This window comes from Lissotriton helveticus, chromosome 2_1 (assembly GCF_964261635.1).
Source record: "Lissotriton helveticus chromosome 2_1, aLisHel1.1, whole genome shotgun sequence".
Taxonomy (NCBI): domain Eukaryota; kingdom Metazoa; phylum Chordata; class Amphibia; order Caudata; family Salamandridae; genus Lissotriton; species Lissotriton helveticus.
In genome coordinates this window covers 1,996,272,638-1,996,285,435 of record NC_136059.1, presented here as the reverse complement: position 1 = coordinate 1,996,285,435, position 12,798 = coordinate 1,996,272,638, and positions in this window count along the sequence as shown.

The following is a 12,798-nucleotide window of genomic DNA, read 5'->3' as shown; positions in this document are numbered from 1 at the left end:
TCAAAAAATATATATCATTATTATGTTTTAATAATGATTAAAAGTTAAGTTTAGTGTTGAATGAAACTAACATAACTATAATCTAATAGAAAGTTATGTTGCCTTCATTTTTAAATTAAAAAAGATCATTACAACATGTTCAAATAAAATAAAAAGTATGCTTTCTTTTTAGATTATTTTTACCATTAAATAATATTTAGTTGTATTTTTAATAGTTATTAAATTAATTGCAATGGGGTTCACTGTAAAGTCCCTCCCTCAATTATTTTCTATGGGCAGTTCGTGATTTGCCATTTGTGATGCTGGGCTTTTTGTGTCCTTTTGGCAGCAGTAACTTTAGAAGTAAAAGCAATGGGCTTACTGTTTTGTGGGTTGGTGTCTGTCTCTCCATACACCCTGCCCTAACCCTCTCTAAACACCTTCTTAAGTCTCCATGGACCCCTCCAATTTAGTAGTCAGTATGCTCCTTTCTTCAGCTACTTCCCCATCCCTTCCACATTTACTTGTATGTTGTAAACCTGTCTGTGTGTGTGAGAATCTCGCCATATAAAAGATAGGAGAGGTGGAGGTGGATATTTACACTGGTAGGGTTGTTAATTGCATTTTGTAGTACTTTAATATTACTACTTAAGTACTGCTTAAGTAGTAATATTAAGCAGTACTTAATTTTCTTTGAACAATCTTTACTGACAGGCAGTCTAATGTGACATATGAAGAAATAAAGGGGTTATTGTGCAACCGAAACATCTTTTAGATTTCAACAGTGTCTTATTAACGCTCTTGTTAACTCAACGGAAAAGAATCTTTGTCATGGATTGTTGAGGAAGATTAGGCAGAAGGTTAGGTTAACTTCTGTCCTGAAAGAACCAGCAAAGAGAAGAGTGGAGAATATTAACCTTGAGATGAACGTCCACAGTAACATTTTCATTGACTCACTTTGAAGATATTTGGCCAGGAATTTGATTTTTTGAAAGCGATACAGTTGAGAAACAACAAGGTTGCAGCGGTTGAATTGTGAACAATAACCTTTCAGAAAATAATCTGTTTGCCTATGCAATTTTACTGTGTGTTTACTGGAGTTTCAATATCCTTTTGCAACAATTGACCCATCACTTGCAAAACCTTGCTGGTAAAATGTCTTTTGAGTATAGCTACGCGCTCATTTGTAAGGCGTTAAATGCTGATGCGTTATTAATATTAACTGTGTTAAAGGGAAATAAGGGACACCCTATTCACAATAAACTAGGGTACGTAATTTATAATCAGAAACAGTGGTTCCTGTTGAAAAAATGTAAACAATACACAGTACTGAAATGCACATTGGCCATAAATACGGGTAAGGAGGATGTCCCGGGGACCAGGTGGGATTATGAGGGAGCGGGGAGGATATAGAGAGGAGGGACGGGGGAAAAATCTTTTAAACCACGGACATAGGGCTCACTCGATTAAACCAGCTGGAATTTGTTGTGGTGTGTAATCCCTACTTACATCCCACCCCCTTCACAATTTCCTCTTCTTCCATTAAAGGCCTTATTTTCTTTATTTATTTTGGCACTGCAGCGAGATGTGGCCCTAATTACATGGGGCCTCATTTATGAGGCTGTGTCACTTTTACGCTGCTGGTGCGTCACTTTTTGTGACGCACCAGTGGCGTAAAAAATGCGCCTTGTTGCGCCATATTTACAAAGTGACGCATCTAGGTAGATGCGTCACTTTGTAAACCCCTGCACCACATTATACCTGCGCCAGGTATAATGTATGCAAAGGGGGCGTTTTGACGCAAGAAAGGGCCATGGAAGTGACGCAGTGAAATCTATAAGATTTCACTGCACCATTTCTTGGCCGCTAATGCGTCAAAATCTTACGCCTGCTTCTTGGCAGGCGTAAGACTGAGGCAGGCACTAACAACATGGGACTTGCCCAGGAGAAAGTACACATTGCTGGAGTTGCGTCACTTTTGTGACACACTCCAGCAATGCGTCACTTTTGCACCTACAAATACGTCAGAAATACTGACGTATCTGTAACTCCTTGCGACATGATGCGTCATATTATAAATATGACGCATCAATCATGACGCAAGGAGTGCGCACTGAGAAGTGACGCATCGCTGCTTTCACGCAGCGATGCGTCATTTCTCATAAATGAGGCCCATGGTGTGTATCTTGAACCGCATCACCTAAGTCCTGAGGGTGGCCAGTTGGAGACAGTCAGTTTAAGTAGGGGTCAGGCCCTAACACAAAAGGGAAAAAGAAACAGGGTCACGGGGCCAGAATCATTCTTTTTTTTTCGTTCTATCAATCTTAGAAATCTTTCACCCGATTTAGGTGATTACCCTTCTTCCCACTTTTGGTGTGGTGGCGGACCCTGACTCAAAGGTTATGATCAAGAAATACGTCTTGATGGATACTTACCATCCTGTTTGCTTTCTTTGAGCTTCATGGGAGATGGCCGACCGCAGTGTCATATATAAAATCCAGAGAGAAGGACCAGGTGACGACGCCCGGATCCAAACCCTGAAGACTTTAATTTAATTTGAGGAAGTCAAAAATAAATATAACCATTGATAGACATATCAAGCCTCCTAGATTCTGTTTCCCCCATCCCTCTCACAGGTTTGAAGGAAATACCCAAACTGCCACATTTGTTTCTATATTTATAACTTCCTTATGTGACTCATAAATTGTCTGTGCTTGGAATGATTCTCAGTGTAACAAGTTTATCAGCTGTGACATAATGAATATGCATTAGTTATCATGCATTTCCTTTGACAAAAAGCAATCTGAATGAAAACAAAACAATATAAACAAGTCTGGGTGGTCAGCGAGGGGGATATCATGACGGCTGGCTATTGGCAGGTCGCGGGAGCTCCTCCAAGTGTGCAAGTGGATTGAAATAAAGGAGGCGTGTGGTGGATTATGAAAAAAAAAATTATGGACTGGCATGACGGAACAGCTCCTTGATTAACCCCTTCGTTGCTGATGACGGCTCCCGGTCGTCATCAGTTACCGTGGGCGTGTGCTGATGACGGCCGGGAGCCGTCATGACCACGCCCGCGATCGGAATGTGCCGCGCAGGCGCAGAATTCCGGCCGCAGCCAGGGGGTTAAAGGGAGTTGCACGCTAATAATTCGGATTGTGACATTCCACAAACATGGAATGTGGGCCGAGGTGAGGAGTCTGTGGGACTCTTTCTCAGTGGGGTGGAGTGGTTGGTTGATACCGGTGGTATACAGTCAAAATATCGAGTTCAAAATATAGAATTGCATTAATATCGAGTTAAAAATATAGAATGGACTAAAAATCGAATGGACAGAATATAAACCAACAAAAATATCGAATGTAATGGCCAAAATCTCGAATGGACAGAATATAGACAACAAAAATATCGATTTTGAGGTAAGTAAGTTAATATCAATTTACATAAATATAGAAAGTCAAAATATCGAAGTATATAATACAGATGTTAAATATATAGATTTTTTAATAATATCGAATTTTTAAAAGTTTTTTTATGTTAGTATATGTGTGAAAAGTGTATATTTATTTTATATTTAATTGTAATTAAATACATTTTACATTTTTTTTATTGGTATTTATTTTTAATTGTTAATTATTTTTCAATTGCTAATTAATTAATTGTAAATTGGTAATTAATTTGTATTAATAGGTAATGATTTTTAATAAATATTTTTTATTTGTATTTTTAATTGATTAATTATTATATTATATTAAATTGGTAATCATTTTTAATTAATTTGTAATTGGTATTAATATATATATATATATTTTAAATTAATATATGAAGTATTTATTTTCCCTACTGTTGCACTCACTGGAGTGGGAATAGTAACTTTTCCCCCTACGCTATCCAACGTTTTCCCTACTGTTGCACTCTCTGGAGTGGGAATAGTAATTTTTACCCCTACGCTATCCAACGCTTTCCCTACTGTTGCACTCACTGGAGTGGGAATAGTAATTTTTACCCCTACGCTATCCAACGCTTTCCCTACTGTTGCACTCTCTGGAGTGGGAATAGTAATTTTTACCCCTACGCTATCCAACGCTTTCCCTACTGTTGCACTCTCTGGAGTGGGAATAGTAATTTTTACCCCTACGCTATCCAACGCTTTCCCTACTGTTGCACTCTCTAGAGTGGGAATAGTAATTTTTACCCCTACGCTATCCAACGCTTTCCCTACTGTTGCACTCTCTGGAGTGGGAATAGTAGTTTTTACCCCTACGCTATCCAACGCTTTCCCTACTGTTGCACTCTCTGGAGTGGGAATAGTAATTTTTACCCCTACGCTATCCAACGCTTTCCCTACTGTTGCACTCTCTGGAGTGGGAATAGTAATTTTTACCCCTACGCTATCCAACGCTTTCCCTACTGTTGCACTCACTGGAGTGGGAATAGCAATTTTTACCCCTACGCTATCCAACGCTTTCTGTACTGTTGCACTCTCTGGAGTGGGAATAGTTATTTTTTCCCCTACGCTATCCAACGCTTTCCCTACTGTTGCACTCACTGGAGTGGGAATAGTAATTTTTACCCTCCCACTATCCAACACCTTCCCTTCTGTTGCACTCTCTGGAGTGGGAATAGTAATTTTTACCCCTACGCTATCCAACGCTTTCCCTACTGTTGCACTCTCTGGAGTGGGAATAGTAATTTTTACCCCTACGATATACAACGCTTTCCCTACTGTTGCACTCTCTGGAGTGGGAATTGTAATTTTTACCCTTACGCTATCCAACGCTTTCCCTACTGTTGCACTCATTGGAGTGGGAATAGTAATTTTTACCCTCCCGCTATCCAACGCTTTCCCTACTGTTGCACTCTCTGGAGTGGGAATAGTAATTTGTACCCCTGCGCTATCCAACACTTTCCCTACTGTTGCACTCTCTGGAGTGGGAATAGTAATTTTTACCCTCCTGCTATCCAACGCTTTCCCTGCTGTTGCACTCCTGGAGTGGGAATAGTAATTTTTACCCCTACACTATCCAACGCTTTCCCTACTGTTGCACTCTCTGGAGTGGGAACAGTAATTTGTACCCCTATGCTATCCAACGCTTTCCCTACTGTTGTACTCTCTGGAGTGGGAATAGTAATTTTTACCCCTACGCTATACAACGCTTTCCCTACTGTTGCACTCTCTGCAGTGGGAATAGTAATTTTTACCGCTACGCTATCCAACGCTTTCCCTACTGCTGCACTCACTGGAGTGGGAATAGTAATTTTTACCCCTACGCTATCCAACGCTTTCCCTACTGTTGCACTCTCTGGAGTGGGAATAGTAATTTTTACCCCTACGCTATCCAACGCTTTCCCTACTGTTGCACTCTCTGGAGTGGGAATAGTAATTTTTACCCCTACGCTATCCAACGCTTTCCCTACTGTTGCACTCTCTGGAGTGAGAATAGTAATTTTTACCCCTACGCTATCCAACGCTTTCCCTACTGTTGCACTCTCTGGAGTGGGAATAGTAATGTTTACCCCTACTCTATCCAACGCTTTCCCTACTGTTGCATTCTCTGGAGTCGGAATAGTAATTTTTACCCCTACGCTATCCAACGCTTTCCCTACTGTTTCACTCACTGGAGTGGGAATAGTCATTTTTACCCCTACGCTATCCAACGCTTTCTGTACCGTTGCACTCTCTGGAGTGGGAATAGTAATTTTTACCCCTACGCTATCCAACGCTTTCCCTACTGTTGCGCCCTCTGGAGTTGGAATAGTAATTTTTACCCCTACGCTATCCAACGCTTTCCTACTGTTGCACTCACTGGAGTGGGAATAGTAATTTTTACCCTCCCACTATCCAACACCTTCCCTTCTGTTGCACTCTCTGGAGTGGGAATAGTAATTTTTACCCCTACGCTATCCAACGCTTTCCCTACTGTTGCACTCTCTGGAGTGGGAATAGTAATTTTTACCCCTACGATATCCAACGCTTTCCCTACTGTTGCACCCTCTGGAGTGGGAATAGTAATTTTTACCCTTACGCTATCCAACGCTTTTCCTACTGTTGCACTCATTGGAGTGGGAATAGTAATTTTTACCCTCCCGCTATCCAACGCTTTCCCTACTGTTGCACTCTCTGGAGTGGGAATAGTAATTTTTACCCCTACGCTATCCAACACTTTCCCTACTGTTGCACTCTCTGGAGTGGAAATAGTAATTTTTACCCTCCCGCTATCCAACGCTTTCCCTACTGTTGTACTCCTGGAGTGGGAATAGTAATTTTTACCCCTACGCTATCCAACGCTTTCCCTACTGTTGCACTCTCTGGAGTGGGAATAGTAATTTTTACCTTACGCTATCCAACGCTTTCCCTACTGTTGTACTCTCTGGAGTGGGAATAGTAATTTTTACCCCTACGCTATACAACGCTTTCCCTACTGTTGCACTCTCTGGAGTGGGAATAGTAATTTTTATCCTCCCGCTATCTAACGCTTTCCCTACTGTTGCACTCACTGGAGTCGGAATAGTAATTTTTACCCGTACGCTATTCCAACGCTTTCCCTACTGTTGCACTCTCTGGCGTGGGAATAGTAATTTTTACCCTCCCGCTATCCAACGCTTTCCCCACTGTTGCACTCTCTGGAGTGGGAATAGTAGTTTTTACCCCTACTCTATCCAACGCTTTCCCTACTGTTGCACTCTCTGGAGTAGGAATAGTAATTTTTACCCTCCCGCTATCTAACTCTTTCCCTACTGTTGCACTCACTGGAGTGGGAATAGTAATTTTTACCCCTACGCTATCCAACGCTTTCCCTACTTTTGCACTCTCTGGAGTGGGAAGAGTAATTTTTACCCCTACGCTATCCAATGTTTTCCCTACTGTTGCACTCTCTGGAGTGGGAATAGTAATTTTTACCCATACGCTATCCAACGCTTTCCCTACTTTTGCACTCTCTGGAGTGGGAATAGTAATTTTTACCCTCCCACTATCCAACGCTTTCCCTACTGTTGCACTCACTGGAGTGGGAATAGTAATTTCTACCCCTACGCTATCCAACGCTTTCTCTACTGTTGCACTCACTGGAGTGGTAATAGTAAATTTGACCCTTTCCGCTATCCTACGGTAAAAATATTGTATAATGTTTATTAATATTACGTTCATATATATATATGTATTAACAAAACAATTTGTATGTGTTTTTTTTAACTTACATTAATTATTTATACATTTTAAGGTTATTTAAGTATTTTAAGTATGTTTAAGTTAATTATATTTATTATTTCATTATGTTTTTAATTACTTTAAAGCATTTAAAAAAAATCTATATTTTGACTAACTATATTTTTTACAACAATATTTTTGATTCAATATTTTTGTACTTGCCTGTTTGGAGATAGGAATTCGATATTTTGGCATTCTATATTTTTTACTCGATATTATGGTAGTTCTATATTTTTGTCATCGATATTGTTTCAGTGATCCGATCCCAGTCTCCAGTCTCCAGCCCTGAGCGACAAGCCGAGGTTGTTGCTGGCCAGGGAGGTTCTGGGGGCTCCGGAGGTCCTTTCAGTGTTGCAAGGCGGCCGCTGGTGAGAGAAAGTAAGCGGCGAAGCGGCAGTCATGGCGGTGTGGGCAGAAGCGAGCAGCCCTAGTCGAGAGCCGCGCTGGTGGTGAGGAGTGGGAGGAAGGCTGCAGCGAGGATTTCCTTCTGAGGGAGTGGAGGCGGAGACGGCGATGGCCTCAGAGACTCACCAATGACCGACGCATGGGACTCAGAAGACACAGATAAAACAACAGTATGGTGTCAGGAATTGCAGGGATTGAAGCTGAGAGGAAAGGGGAAAAAGAGGTCTAAAGAGGCTCAGGGAGATCTAGCAGAGTTAAGGAGTAGGAACATAAGTGAGCTCAAACAGCAGGGAGTGGGGAGGTACCTGCTGAGGAGTGCGAAGAGGGGCAAATCCCAGTTAGAACAAAGCGCAGCGCAAGGACCCTTCCTAGGTGGAAGGGTAAAGGGAAAGAATGCAAGTGGGAGGGACCCAGTAGCAAGTAACCCTGTTGTAAAAGAGAAGAAAACGGACAAACTAGAAGGGTTTGTGAAGAAGCGCATGAATATATCCCAAAAGTCCTCTCTTAGGACCTTTTTCAAAGTACTCCAGAAGACTCTAATATTAAGTGAGGCAGGGATGGTGGGGATGGTGGGGAAGGAGGTGCAAGGAGGCATGGCCCGAGAGGGACAGCCTGATATCCCGGTTGAAGAGGTACCGGCGGAGTGGGGGAGTGTTTGTAGCCCCAATAGGTTTGAGCCATTATGGGTAGATGACCCAGATGTTTTGGAGATCCCAGAAAAACTAGAACATTCAAAAGGAGGTGCCCCTCAATCAGATCTAGAGGTGGGCTAGACTGTTAAGAATGGGGAGGCAGGAATGTTTGGTCCGGAGGGGAGGAAGAACAGGATTCAGTGCGAGCAGGCAGAAGAAACCCCAGGGGTGTAGTCCTGGGAGAATTGATAGCAGCTCTAACATTGGAGATAAGGAGTAGGTTTGAATTTTCTAAGGAGAATCAGAAAGAGATCAAGTTGGCTTGTGAGGCATTAGAGAAAAGATTGTTGACCTGGCAGGAAGAACAACAGTCCTAGAAGAGACAGTGGAGTAGCTTACGGGTGAGATGCAAATGAACAAAGACGATATAAAAGCTTTAAAGTGGAAAGAACATGGATGTCAGGAGTGGGAGGAAAGAATGGAAATAATCAAAGGAGGAACAATTTATGGATCTTAAATGTGCCTGAAAAGTTTTGTAGTTAGGCTGATCAAAACAGGGCTACATCTGGAAGAGTCAGATCAGGAGATTGGCAGGGATATACAGAGAGTTCATATGGACCCTTTCAGGCTTAACCCAAACAGAAGCTAACCAAGGAAGATCCTTGTGAATTCCCTCACCGACTCCATGAAAGAGAAGACTTTGTCCAGAGCATTGAAAGTGAAAGTAGTTATGGTAGACGGGCTCTTCTGCAAAATTAGGTCAGATATCTCCTACGTCACTTCCAATATGCAATGGGAGTTGGGGAAGAGAATGGACCAACTGAAGGACGCAGTGCTTAATTTGTGCCAATAGTTAATCCTCGGCTTTTGGGGACGGGCGGAACGGGCAGAGAAGGAAAAGGACTCTGTCTTTTCCTTCCTGCCAACAGAAGACAAGGACAGCATCTAGTTCTCCTGCTGCTGGTAGCGGCCCCCCTCTTTTTGTTTCCCCTCTTCCCTCTCTTTCTGTCTCACTCCTCCTCACTTAATGAAAAACGTGACTTCAAGAAACGGGTAATACCCTCTCCTTCCTCCTTTCGTTTATTTGCTCCCCTGTGAAATGGATCCAAAAGAGAAAAACACTTTTGCTGGAAACATTGTATTTTTCTGACGTTTTTCAAATTCTAAGTGCAGCCTCAGGGTAAAGAGAAATAAAACATTCCAAATATGAAAAATAACTAACTAACTAATTAAAGCAAGACAGAGTGGTTGCACAGTGGCCAGATTGATTTATTCACACCTAAACACATTAGTGCCACTTTAAAGAGTTTGCATGTGAAGTGCTACTTTTGTTTTCTCGTCTCTCGTTGAACAGCGTTGTTTTCCCTGGGTGGGAAAGTACACCATTCCTGGAGGTGCAGCAATACCTAATTGATGGGTGGATTGGAAAACACCACAACTGTGTTCGTGGATGTGGTGTTTTTAAACCATACTGCTTACGTTTTGTAAGGATATAAGGACTGGGCTTTGAAGTGAGTCCCTTCCGGGCCCTGTAGTCATGGCCTTAACTTTTCATGCAAAAGCACTCACTAATTTCTGAAAAATGAGTGTAAAAGGAAAACGGTAACCATGTTGTTCCTGCTTACATTTCACATGCTTTACTTAATCTTTCATTCCCTATGAGTGTTTGCTTTTTCTAGAATGTTGTTAATTTTTTTTAGGCAGCATATTACTCTTGTCTAGTGCGTAATTTGAACATACAGGTGTTTACAGCGGATCAGTGCAGTGCGGGTTTCTCTAAGTGGGGCAGTATGGTGTTCAGGGGGAAGAGGATATGGTGCTATGGTCAGAGCTGCTGAATTTGGAACTGGGGAACCAGGTTCAGCCTTAACCCCTCCCATGCTCATTACGAGCTCAGCTCGTCATGACCGTTGGAACGCTCACACGTGGGGATAATTCCCCTGCTGTGCTGAGCGTTCCATTAAACGGGCGTGGTCGTGACAAGCTCAGTTCGTCATGAGCACACGAGAACCGTGGCTCATGACGAGCTGAGCTCGTCATGAGCACCGGGGTGCTGTGCGCGACCCCCCTCCCCCCAGCACAGCAGGGGAATGTGCCCTCCAGCACAGCAGGGGAATGTGCCCCGCAGCCAAGGGGTTAATGACCAGGCTCCAAGACCACTCTGAGGGAGCACATTCCTGTGCTAGACCTTAGAAGACGTAGCAAGATCTTAAAGGCCCTGGTGTCTTAGCACCTGCAGGTGGACCCTAGCAGTGGCATGTGTGTTTTAACCTTGAAGACCTATCCACCACAATCCATGAAGTTCACCTCCAGTCTTGGGGACAGACCTATGAAGCAGCACACCATAGGGTGGCATCTCCTTTAATAAATCCACTTATGGTAAAATGCAACCCCTGACCAACTACACTGTATGTAATTGGCTTATTATGAGATGGATAAGGTTAATTGATTTAAAAAAGAATTATCATTTAGGAGCTAAATTGAAAGAGACATATATGACTTTTTCATTCTTCCACCACTATTGCCTCTTGAGGACTGTAGAGTCATTCATGTTGTGCGAATGATTTGTGCACACTTGTTAAAATGTAGAATGTTTAGGATACACTACAGGCAGACCTGTGCATACAAGCCTGAAGTGGACAAAATGTAAAAGGAAGCCGCAATTTAAAAATATGACATTGTTTCTATCTTCACATGGAGTTAATTTGTGTCAATTTGAGTGGTTGAATTAATGAGTTGCTAAGTGAACGTGTTGGCAGCGCCGTCTTTACCGCTCCTGGAGTCAGGTGCAACAATCGCTTTTGGCGGTACGTACACCAATCTTGAGGAGGTGGGGGGTCCGTCATATTCACATACACTCTGAAAGAACGAGTCCTTAAAACTAACAATGGCACGTGCTTTCATAGTGCATGCACAAATGGTGTGCTCCCAAGCTTGCCACGCAGTGATATGGTGCCCTAAATCGCTATTGTGTGTCTTGGACAGCACAGCTATGCATTGATGAGACAGGCCAAGAATGATACAGCCCTGTCACCCCTCAACTTTACATAATTAATTACTCTATATTAAATAAAGCTGTGGTGTACTGTTTTCTTCCTCTTCCTCAATATCTGCCTTTCTTCCTCCCCTTCACACCTTACTCCTTCCCTTCTCTTCATTATTCTTTCACTTTCTGCCCTACGTCTTCGTTTCTTCTTAATCACCACCTCCCCTCATTAACTGCTTTTAATTTTTCACCTTCTCTTCTTTGCCTTCCACTCTCTTTTCACGCACTCCCGCTGTCTGCTCTTCTTCCCTTTCTCCTCTTTCCTTTTTTTATTCTCATCATGATCCACAGTCTTGCACTCCCTATATCTGCTTTCCTCACTTCTCTTCACATTCTTTGTCTACCATATTTATCTTTGACTTCAGACCTCTCCTCCTTCCCCACTCTCCCTTTTATGTTTTTCCTTCTTGCACTTTTCTTGTTATCCAATCCAGGAACCCGCGTTTGTTCTCAGGGTCATAAATGTAAATCTTGGTGTGGCAACTCAGATGTTCATCTTTCTGAGGTCGATAAAATGTGTGGTGTTGAGCTGGATAATAACATTTTAAATTTGTTGTCAAGGCCCCCTTTGGTGAATATGTGCTTTACAAACATACATGATGTGTTAAGGACACAAATGTATTTTAATCTTTTGCTTTTGAATTTCTTTGCAATTTTACACTGTCATTATTCTCTCGGTCCCTCCTTGACCCAGTACACTTCATACTCATATCCATTCCCCTGACCTCCTTTCTTTCCGTCCTTTTTACTCTACCTCAGCACCTCCAGCCATTCCTCCTTTCCCCTCTTGCTTCTTGCTTCCTTACACCCTCATTCCGTTCTTGCTTCCTTACACCCTCATTCATTCCCCATCCTTCCTCCCTTGGTGTATGTAATCCTTTTTCCTCCATTCTTTCCTTACTTTCTTTTTTCCTGCTCCTTCCTTCACCCCTTCTTTAATTTCTTCCTTTCTTATCAACCCTTCCTTATGCTTATCTTGCTCCTTTGCCTTCTTTGTATTCATCCATCACACATCATTCACTTCCTTTCTCTCTATTCCTTTATTTCTTCCTTTCACATTCTTTTCTTATTTCCTTCTTCTTTCATCCATTACTCATATATTTCCTCCCTCCGGTCCGGTACTCCCCTTCCTGCCAGCATTTGTTGCTGCCTTCTTTAACACCTTAGCGCGGCCGGTATTTCGCGGCAGTGCGGCTTTTCCGTGGAGTGGGCGGGGCCGCGTCGGCCGTTGGACGTTCGCAGCACCAGAGAGGTAGTGCTCGCGACGGCCAACGGCCGATGGCAGCAGTTAAGGGGTTAATGTTTTCCTTCCTTTACCCCTTCCTTTCTTTTAAACAGCACAGTACTAGCACATTTTCTTTAGTTTGCAAAGATGCCTCAAGTCCTGTAATGACCTTTCCTAAAGCTGCACTTTGAGAATTACACACATTCTCTAATTTGAGTTCACTTTTAAGTTGTTGTCATAGGCCATATGTTACATTATGTTATGATATATTGATTTGTGTACCACACTGATCGCCCGAGAGGGT